The sequence below is a fragment of the Galeopterus variegatus genome, unplaced genomic scaffold (assembly GCF_000696425.1).
Source record: "Galeopterus variegatus unplaced genomic scaffold, G_variegatus-3.0.2 Scaffold7233, whole genome shotgun sequence".
In the NCBI taxonomy this organism is placed as follows: domain Eukaryota; kingdom Metazoa; phylum Chordata; class Mammalia; order Dermoptera; family Cynocephalidae; genus Galeopterus; species Galeopterus variegatus.
In genome coordinates, this window is record NW_007733344.1 from 43,475 (window position 1) to 54,710 (window position 11,236).

Here is an 11,236-nt window from a genome sequence, read left to right on the forward strand (position 1 = left end):
TTTTTTTGGTAACTTGGCCCTTTTGTTTTTGTCTGTAACCCATCTTGACTTCTAGTTCACTGATTCCCTCAAGCCCCAGACCCCTTTATCCATTCCTCATCATGTTCCACCCCATCCCCTTCCCATCCACAGAAAACACAAGACCTGGTCAAAGTGTAAATTCATATTTTGTAAGAAATGCTAGCTTACAAAACAATATCACATCCCCTACCTCCAACATGGGTCACCCACTTTTCTGTGAAGGGGGATGTTTAGTTCCCATCCCATTGGGCAGGAGTAAAGGGAATCAGTAGTCTTCAAGGAAATGGCAAATTCTGCTCCCAAGGCTGGGACTGTCAAGGCACACTCTTCATGAGGATCACTCCATCTAGCCCTGGGCTGGGGCTTCATGCTCTGTAGACAGGAAGTGGGATGGTGGGGGCTCAGGGAAAGGTCTGGAACCTGATGCTCCTGCCTGCAGAAGGGGGAATATGGGGAAGCTCTGCTTTAGGCTGAGGAATGCCCTCCCTCCCATCTTTGGAGAAGCAGGTGGGCAGGGGGCAGGTGGAACTCTGCTGCCTGGAGGGCTCAGGTCTGAGTAGCAGGGAGTCCCTAATGCCCAGTACAGCAAACCCATTGGGAGTTTACTGCCTGAGGACAAATCAGGGGTCTTTGGATTTGGGGGGAGTTGAGATGTCAGTGGGAGGTGAAAGGTATGGTCTAAGGTCACTCACTGTCTTAAAGAGGAGTCCTCCAAATTGTTGTATATTCATACAGTGGGATTCTGTACAACAATGAAAGCGAGTAAGTTAATACTACATGCAACCTCACACACATAATGTTGAATAAAATAATAATACTGTATGATTCCATTTATAGGTCAAATATAGGGATGTTAAAATTAAGATAAAAGTTACCTTTGGGGAGAAGGGAGGGTAGGAGGTGATTAGGAGAGGATACAATAGGGTTTTGAGGTGCTAGTAATGTTCTATTTCTTGAATATCGTGGAGGTGGTATTTAGGTATGCTCACTTTTTGCTAATTCATCAAGATGTCCACTTAAGATTTGCATATTTTTCTGTATGTAAGTTATACTTCAACTGAGCTTTAAAATTAAACCATAATAATCCAAAATTAAAATTAAGAAAACAATTCCGTATGTAATAGTGTCAAAAAGAATGAAATACTTAGGAATAAATTTAACAAAAGATCACCAACATCATCCTGAATAGGGAAAAGTTAAAAGCTTTTCCTTTAAGAACAGGAATAGGATGAGGATGCCCACTCTCACCACTCCTATTCAACAAAGTATTGGAAGTACTAACCAGGCAATCAGGCAAGAGAGAGACATAAAGGACATTCAAATTGGACAAGAAGAAGTTAAATTGTCCCTGTTCACAGATGACATGATCCTGTATGTAGAAAAACCTGAAGACTCTACCAAAAAACTCGTAGAGCTGATAAACAAATTCAGTAAAGTCGCAGGATACAAAATCAATACACAAAAATCAGTAGCATTTTTATGCACCAACAACAAACTAGAAGAAAAAGAAATCAAGAAAGCAAGCACATTTATAACAGCTACCAAAAGAATAAAATACCTTGGAATAAATTTAACTAAGGAGGTGAAAGAGCTCTACAATGAGAACTACAAAACACAGCCGAGAGATGTTAAAGAGGACACCAAAAAATGGAAAGACATTCCATGTTCACAGATTGGAAGAATTAACGTGAAAAAGTCCATACTACCCAAAGTGATCCACAGGTTTAATGTAATCCCCATCAAAATGCCAATGACATTCTTCACAGTAATAGAAAAAAACCACAATCCTAACACTCATATGGAACCACAAAAGACCCAAAATAGCCAAAGCAATCCTGGGCAAACAAACAAACAAACAAAAAACCAGAGGCATTACACTGCCTGACTTCACATAATACTACAAAGCTACAGTAACCAAAACAGCATGGTTCTGACATAAAAATGGACACACGGGCCACTGGAACAGAAGAGAGGACCCAGAAACCCTTGTACCTACAGCCAACTGATCTTTGATAAAGGCACCAAGAACATACATTGGAGAAAGGATATCCTCTTCAGCAAATGGTGCTAGGAAAATGGATATCCAAATGTAGAAGAAGGAAACTAGACCTGTACCTCTAGCCATATATCATAATCAACTCGAAATGGATTAAAGACTTAAATATAAGACCTGAAACTATAAAACTCTTAAAAGAAAACATAGGGGAAACACTTCAGGATGTAGGACTGGGCAAAGACTTTATGAATAAGACTTCAAAAGCACAGGCAACAAAAGAAAAAATAAACAAATGGGATTGTATCAAACTAAAAAGCTTCTGCACGACAAAGGAAACAATCAACCAAGTGAAAAGACAACTTACAGAATGGGAGAAAATATTTGCAAACTATATATCCAACAAGGGATTAATATCCAGAATATACAAGGAATTCAAACAACAGTAAAAAAAAAAAAAAAAAAAAAATCACCATGCCAGTACCTCGGGTCCTGCCCAGGGTCCTGGGATATGGATCTGGGGACCGGACCCCCCCCCCACAACCAGGCTCACCATGCCAGCACCTTGGGGCCCACCTGGGGACCCAGGGCATGGAGAATGGGACCAGACCCCCCTCCCACAACCAGGCACACCATGCCAGTGCCTCGGGGCCCACCTGGGGACCTGGGGCATGGAGAAGGGGATCAGACCCCTCTCCCACAACCAGGCACACTGTGCCAGTGCCTCGGGGCCTGCCGGGGGACTCCGGGTATGGAGCCAGGGATCAGACACTCTCCACAACCAGGCACACTGCCAGCACCAAGGAACATGCCAAAATCATCTCTTCTATGTGGGTGGCCCACCACAGCCACCACGATATCCATGGCTGCCACAAAGGAGGCTAGACACCACAACCACCATGCAGATGGTCCACCAGCCACTGGAGGAGTGCATTGACACAAGAAGAGTCACCAGCAGAGATAAAGAAGGGAGGAGGATGTCTCTCCCCACAGAGTCCATTTCAGAGTGACAGAAGAGGTATCTGCTCTATGATTGTATTGGGGGACCTGATCATGCCTCTCAGCATTGGACAGATCATTTGGGCAGCAAATCAACAGAGTATCTATTATTCTTTCAGAGGGAGAGAAGAAATCTAGGGTAATTAGAGGAGGGAGGGGGAGGGAAAAGGGGATGGGGAGGGATTGGACAAGGGGCATAAAGAATAATTACGATTTGTAACAATATATATGCTAGTAATATTGATTTGATCAACATATCTGAATGTTGAACCCCCAAAATATGTATAATCAATTTTGATTCAATAAAATTAAATAAAAAAATTTTTTAATCCAATTAAAAAATGGGCAAAGGGACTGAATGGACATTTCTCAAAATAAGACATATAACTGGCCAACAGATACATGAAAAAATGCTCAACATTACTAATCATCAGGGAAATACAAATCAAAACTACATTGAGATATCATCTCACCCCAGTTAGACAGGCTATTATCAAAAAGACAGAGAATAACAAATGCTGGCCAGGATGTGGAGAAAGGGGAACGCTTCTACACTTTTGGTGGGACTGTAAATTAGTACAGCCATTATAGAAGACAGTATGAAGGTTTCTCAAACAACTACAGATAGAACTACTATACGATCCAGCAATCTCATTACTGGGTATGTCCAAAGGAATGGAAATCATCATGTCAAAGGGATACCTGCATTCCCATGTTTATCACAGGGTTTTTACAATAGCCAAAGTATGGAACCAGCATAAATGTCCATCAACAGACAACTGGATAAGGAAAATGTAGTATATATACACAATGGAATACTATTCAGCCAATAAAAAGAATGAAATTCTGCCGTTTGCAGCAGCATGGATGAGCTCAGAGAAAATCACGTTAAGTGAAACAAGCCAGGCACAGAAATATGACAATACTGCGTGTCCTCACTCATAAGCAGCAGTGAGAGAGAGAGAGAGAGAGAGAGAGAGAGAGAAACAACAATCACAATAATACATTGAATTTCCAGAAGGAAAGAATAGAACTTGAGGTGGGAAAGGGGGAAGGGAAGGGGATTAACAAGAAATTTGTTAATGCACACAAGGAATTACATATTTTGTAATGACAGACATACATAATTATACTGACTTGATCATCACATGTTGTACACAGGTATTTTTTTTTTTTTTTGTCTTTTTTTGTCTTTTTTCCGTGTCCGGCAATGGATCGCAACCCTCAGTGTTGCCCCCGTACCGGACCGGGGACCGGCAACGGGATTGCAACCCTCGGTGTTGCTCCCGCACCTCGCTCAGCCAGTGAGTGGGAACCGGTCTGTATGTGGGATCCGAACCCTCGGGCGGGAGCGCCGCCGCGCTTCCCAAGCAGCGCACTATCCAGTGCGCCACCGGGCCGGCCCCGTACACAGGTATTGATATTCAACTCTGTACCCCACAAGTATGTATATTCAATTATGTTTCAATTTAAAAATGTACAAAACTTATGCTCTTTCAAGAGAACATTGTTGAGAGAAATTTAAAAGGATCTAAATAAATGGAAAGATATCCATGTTTGCAGATTGGAAGATTTAATATTACTAAAGTGGCAGTACTCGCCAAATTGGCCTGCAAATTTAACATAATTCCTATCAGAGTCCCAGCTGGCTGCTTTTCAAAAAAATTCAAAAGCTGATCCTAAAATTCACAATGAAATTCAAGGGACCTAGAAGAATCCAAATAATCTTGAAAAAGAAGATAGTTGGAGGACTCACACTTCCTGCTTTCAAAACTTATTACTGTTTTAAACTAAATTTGGCCTGAGGATGCCTCCGTACTTTGTGTCCTTACGTAACGAACTGCAATATGACTTAGTATGTAAACTATCTGAAAGTCTGATTTAGGAGTATATTTTTGTAACAAATAGCTGAGTCTCAGCCAATCACAGAAACCTAGCTTTAGTCAATCGTGGCCAACTGATCAGACCGTGTTCAAATGAGGCAAGCACCAAGCTGTAACCAATCAAGCTGTTTCTGTACCTCACTTCCCGTTTCCATCCATAAATGCTGCCTGCCCATGTTGTGAAGTGGAGCTCTCTCAAAGTCTTCTAACTTCTAAGGGCTGCCTGATTCACGAATTGTTCTTTGCTCAATTAAACTCTGTTAAATTCAATTCATCTAAAGTTTTTATTTTAACTCTATGATACTACAGAAATCAGGACAGTGTGATACTGGCATGAGGATAGACATACAATGATACTTCAAAAAGTTTGTGGAAAAATTGAATTAAAAGATAATGTGTATCTTTCTATAAACTCTTCGAAGACCCCTTGTATTTATCAATGGAATAGAATGAGAATCCAGAAATAACCCTCACATATATGGCCAATTGATTTTTTTTTTCCTTTTTTTTGTCTTTTTTCGTGTCCGGCAACAGACCGCAACCCTCAGTGTTGCGCCTGTACCGGACCGGGACCGGCAACGGGATCGCAACCCTCGGTGCTGCGCCCGCCCCTCGCTCAGCCAGTGAGCGGGAACCGGTCTGTATGTGGGATCCGAACCCTCGGCGGGAGCGCCACCGCGCTTCCCAAGCGGCGCACTGTAGCAGTGCGCCACCGGGCCGGCCCTGGCCAATTGATTTTTGACAGGAGTGCCAAAACACTACAATGAAGAAAAGAATAGCTTTTCAACAAATGGTGCTAGGACAACAGGTTATCCACAAAAGAATGAATTTGGACCCCTTCTCCCCCCACCACATTTTTCATTCTTCATTACCTTGGATATGGCAACTTTAAAAAAAGATATGCCACTAAACACACAAACTAATAAGGATAAAACAGAGAAATTGAACTTTATTAAAACTGAAAACTTGTGCATCAGAGGACACTATCAAGAGAGTGAAAAACAACCAAAAGAATAGAAGAAAATATTTGCAAATCATATATCTGAGAAGCGTCTAGTATCCAGAATATGAGGGTAGTTCAAAAAGTTTATGGAAAAGTTGGTATTATCTTTCTTTCTTTCTTTCTTCATTTGGTGTCTGGCCAGTACACGGACCCTTTGACCTTGGTGTTGTAACATTGAGCTCTAATCAACTGAGCCAACCAGCCAGCCACACCTTTCAATTCTATTTTTCCATATATAAAGAACTCCTACAACTCAGCGACAAAAGGACAAACAACCCAATCCAAAAATGGGCAAAGGATGTGAATAAACATTTTTCAAAAATGTACAAATGGCCAATAAACACATGAAAAGATGCTCAACGTCATTAGTCACCAGGGAAATGCAAATCAGGACTAGAGTGAGATACCACTTTATATTCACTCTGATGGCTTTAATCAAAAAGACAGATAATAAATAGAGTTGGTGAGGATACGAAGAAATTGGAACCCTCACACAATGCTGGTAGATGTAAAATGGTGCAGCCAAGTCTGACAGTTTTTCAAAAGATTGAATACAGAATTACCATATGATCTAGCAATTCCACTTTAGGCATAGACTCAAAGAGAAATGAAAACATGTCCACACAAAAATTTGTACATGAACGTTTGTTCGTAGCAGCATTACTCATAGTAACCAAAAGATGGAAAAACCCTAATGTCCATCACCTGATGAATCAATAAGCAAAATGTTGTATATCCATACAATTGAGTATTTTTCAGTCAATTAAAAAATGGATAAAGTATTGATATATGCTACAATATGGATGAACCTTTAAAACATGCTTTGTGAAAGAAGCTAGTGACAAAAGACCTATATTGTATAATTCCATTTATATCAAATGTCCAGAATAGGAGAATCTATAGAAACAGAACGTAGACTAGTGAATGTCTAAGATTGGCAGATGGGAAGCTTAGGGGGTGATGGTTAAAGGGTATTGAGTTTTTGGAGGAAGTTCTAAAAATGTCCTAAAATTGATAGTGGTGATGGTTGCATAACTCTGTGAATATACTAAAACTCACTGAATTTATACTTTAAATGGGTGAATTATATATGTGAATTATATTTCAATAAAGCTGTTATAAAAAAACCCGTTAACATGAGGCTCCCCCCCTCCGCCCCAAGCTTAAGACAGACTATATGGAAAATGATTTAAGATAAAAATAAATTAGTATGTGTTATTCTTAAAAGTTCTTATTTTATTTTCACAACAAAATAGATCCTTACATTTAAGATAATAGAAACACTCTCACCTGAGCATGGGATAGATTGGAGCTTTTTCAACAACTTTCTCAAGTTTGAAAATTCCATAATACAAGAAAAAGAAGACTTTTTCTACCAAAAAGTACTGAATGATAGGTTAACAAAAATCAAATAAGGTGAATATACAAGTAAAAAGCAGCTCATGTAAGCTTTTTAATAGCAGGTCAGGATGCCTACAAAGTAGCTTAATATTTGATTGCTGCCCTATGTGTATTGTTAGACCTAAAATTTTATGTGCTGCCTTGACATCTTGGAGCATCACAGGGCCCCAAAGCCCTAACCATGAGTTCACTGGCTCTGGCCAGATATGCCTCCACCCAGCAGGAAAGTCTCCCCACCTTGCTAGTTCCCCTATCAGCTGGACCAGCTGCACCAGACCCATGGAATTATTCAAGTGAGCCAATCACACCTTCCCTCAGGAACCAAGGGTCACTTCATCTTGTTACTACAAAGCCTGCTTCCCACAGCTGCTGTTTCTTCGGTCTACTCCTGAGTGCAACCCCATGACGCCCTGCATAGCGTGCAGTGTCCTCCCCTGGGCCGTGAATATAAGCAGCTAATAAACTGCTGTTAATCTCCTCTGTCCAGTGTCAGGTGTGATGAAGAGGGAACGAGGCCAGAAAAGTAGAATAAAAAGAACCACATGGCTCCATTTTTTTAAACTTAATTTGACTTTCTCTCTTCTAGGCAAGAAGCTGACCCTTCATTAGAATTTACTGCTTGACAAACAGATTCAGGTGTGATGAAGAGGGAACGAGGCCAGAAAAGTAGAATAAAAAGAACCACATGGCTCCACTTTTTTAAACTTAATTTGACTTTCTCTCTTCTAGGCAAGAAGCTGACCCTTCATTAGAATTTACTGCTTGACAAACAGACCCTTTTCTCAGAAGTTTGTTATCACCAAGATATCCATTGCTTAGATAAGCAAAGCGTAGTTNCAACCCTCGGTGCTGCGCCCGCCCCTCGCTCAGCCAGTGAGCGGGAACCGGTCTGTATGTGGGATCCGAACCCTCGGCGGGAGCGCCACCGCGCTTCCCAAGCGGCGCACTGTAGCAGTGCGCCACCGGGCCGGCCCTGGCCAATTGATTTTTGACAGGAGTGCCAAAACACTACAATGAAGAAAAGAATAGCTTTTCAACAAATGGTGCTAGGACAACAGGTTATCCACAAAAGAATGAATTTGGACCCCTTCTCCCCCCACCACATTTTTCATTCTTCATTACCTTGGATATGGCAACTTTAAAAAAAGATATGCCACTAAACACACAAACTAATAAGGATAAAACAGAGAAATTGAACTTTATTAAAACTGAAAACTTGTGCATCAGAGGACACTATCAAGAGAGTGAAAAACAACCAAAAGAATAGAAGAAAATATTTGCAAATCATATATCTGAGAAGCGTCTAGTATCCAGAATATGAGGGTAGTTCAAAAAGTTTATGGAAAAGTTGGTATTATCTTTCTTTCTTTCTTTCTTCATTTGGTGTCTGGCCAGTACACGGACCCTTTGACCTTGGTGTTGTAACATTGAGCTCTAATCAACTGAGCCAACCAGCCAGCCACACCTTTCAATTCTATTTTTCCATATATAAAGAACTCCTACAACTCAGCGACAAAAGGACAAACAACCCAATCCAAAAATGGGCAAAGGATGTGAATAAACATTTTTCAAAAATGTACAAATGGCCAATAAACACATGAAAAGATGCTCAACGTCATTAGTCACCAGGGAAATGCAAATCAGGACTAGAGTGAGATACCACTTTATATTCACTCTGATGGCTTTAATCAAAAAGACAGATAATAAATAGAGTTGGTGAGGATACGAAGAAATTGGAACCCTCACACAATGCTGGTAGATGTAAAATGGTGCAGCCAAGTCTGACAGTTTTTCAAAAGATTGAATACAGAATTACCATATGATCTAGCAATTCCACTTTAGGCATAGACTCAAAGAGAAATGAAAACATGTCCACACAAAAATTTGTACATGAACGTTTGTTCGTAGCAGCATTACTCATAGTAACCAAAAGATGGAAAAACCCTAATGTCCATCACCTGATGAATCAATAAGCAAAATGTTGTATATCCATACAATTGAGTATTTTTCAGTCAATTAAAAAATGGATAAAGTATTGATATATGCTACAATATGGATGAACCTTTAAAACATGCTTTGTGAAAGAAGCTAGTGACAAAAGACCTATATTGTATAATTCCATTTATATCAAATGTCCAGAATAGGAGAATCTATAGAAACAGAACGTAGACTAGTGAATGTCTAAGATTGGCAGATGGGAAGCTTAGGGGGTGATGGTTAAAGGGTATTGAGTTTTTGGAGGAAGTTCTAAAAATGTCCTAAAATTGATAGTGGTGATGGTTGCATAACTCTGTGAATATACTAAAACTCACTGAATTTATACTTTAAATGGGTGAATTATATATGTGAATTATATTTCAATAAAGCTGTTATAAAAAAACCCGTTAACATGAGGCTCCCCCCCTCCGCCCCAAGCTTAAGACAGACTATATGGAAAATGATTTAAGATAAAAATAAATTAGTATGTGTTATTCTTAAAAGTTCTTATTTTATTTTCACAACAAAATAGATCCTTACATTTAAGATAATAGAAACACTCTCACCTGAGCATGGGATAGATTGGAGCTTTTTCAACAACTTTCTCAAGTTTGAAAATTCCATAATACAAGAAAAAGAAGACTTTTTCTACCAAAAAGTACTGAATGATAGGTTAACAAAAATCAAATAAGGTGAATATACAAGTAAAAAGCAGCTCATGTAAGCTTTTTAATAGCAGGTCAGGATGCCTACAAAGTAGCTTAATATTTGATTGCTGCCCTATGTGTATTGTTAGACCTAAAATTTTATGTGCTGCCTTGACATCTTGGAGCATCACAGGGCCCCAAAGCCCTAACCATGAGTTCACTGGCTCTGGCCAGATATGCCTCCACCCAGCAGGAAAGTCTCCCCACCTTGCTAGTTCCCCTATCAGCTGGACCAGCTGCACCAGACCCATGGAATTATTCAAGTGAGCCAATCACACCTTCCCTCAGGAACCAAGGGTCACTTCATCTTGTTACTACAAAGCCTGCTTCCCACAGCTGCTGTTTCTTCGGTCTACTCCTGAGTGCAACCCCATGACGCCCTGCATAGCGTGCAGTGTCCTCCCCTGGGCCGTGAATATAAGCAGCTAATAAACTGCTGTTAATCTCCTCTGTCCAGTGTCAGGTGTGATGAAGAGGGAACGAGGCCAGAAAAGTAGAATAAAAAGAACCACATGGCTCCACTTTTTTAAACTTAATTTGACTTTCTCTCTTCTAGGCAAGAAGCTGACCCTTCATTAGAATTTACTGCTTGACAAACAGACCCTTTTCTCAGAAGTTTGTTATCACCAAGATATCCATTGCTTAGATAAGCAAAGCGTAGTTTAGAGAAGCCCTGGGAGAACAGGATGGTTGTTAACCTACTGTATTTTAAACAAATGGGAATTACTTAGGAGTTCAGTAGTTTAGAGTAGCCATAAAAATTGTAAAAGTTCTGTGAAAGAAAGTGAGCTGAGATGCCAGGTACCATTCAAGCTTTAAGGAAAAGAATCTGCCAGGCTGTGCTCAAAGTGACGGGCAGTCCAGGGCTGCCCTCAAAATGGGGGACAGCACCCAGTGTGGGGGTGGTAGAGCTTATATGGGGTGCAAGGGCTGACTGATATAATCAAGGAGGGGCATTATGCTAATGTGGAAGCTATGCAACCAGGGTGGAGAATTGTGCCNCAATGTTTGAAATTTGTTTTACTGCTTAGAATTCTTGAACTTTCACTACAAAACCTCCTTACGTCTGCTTGTTGGGCAGACTTACTTCTTATGCTGAGAGGTAGTCTCCCCCAATTTACAAATCTAATAAAAAGCCTGATTTAAATTTCCTTACAGACTGAACTGTTTTGCTTCGACGGGTGTATTGTGTTCAGCCATCCCCAGAACCCAAGAGTGGGACCCTCTCCCTCACCAATAGGATGGAAAAGAG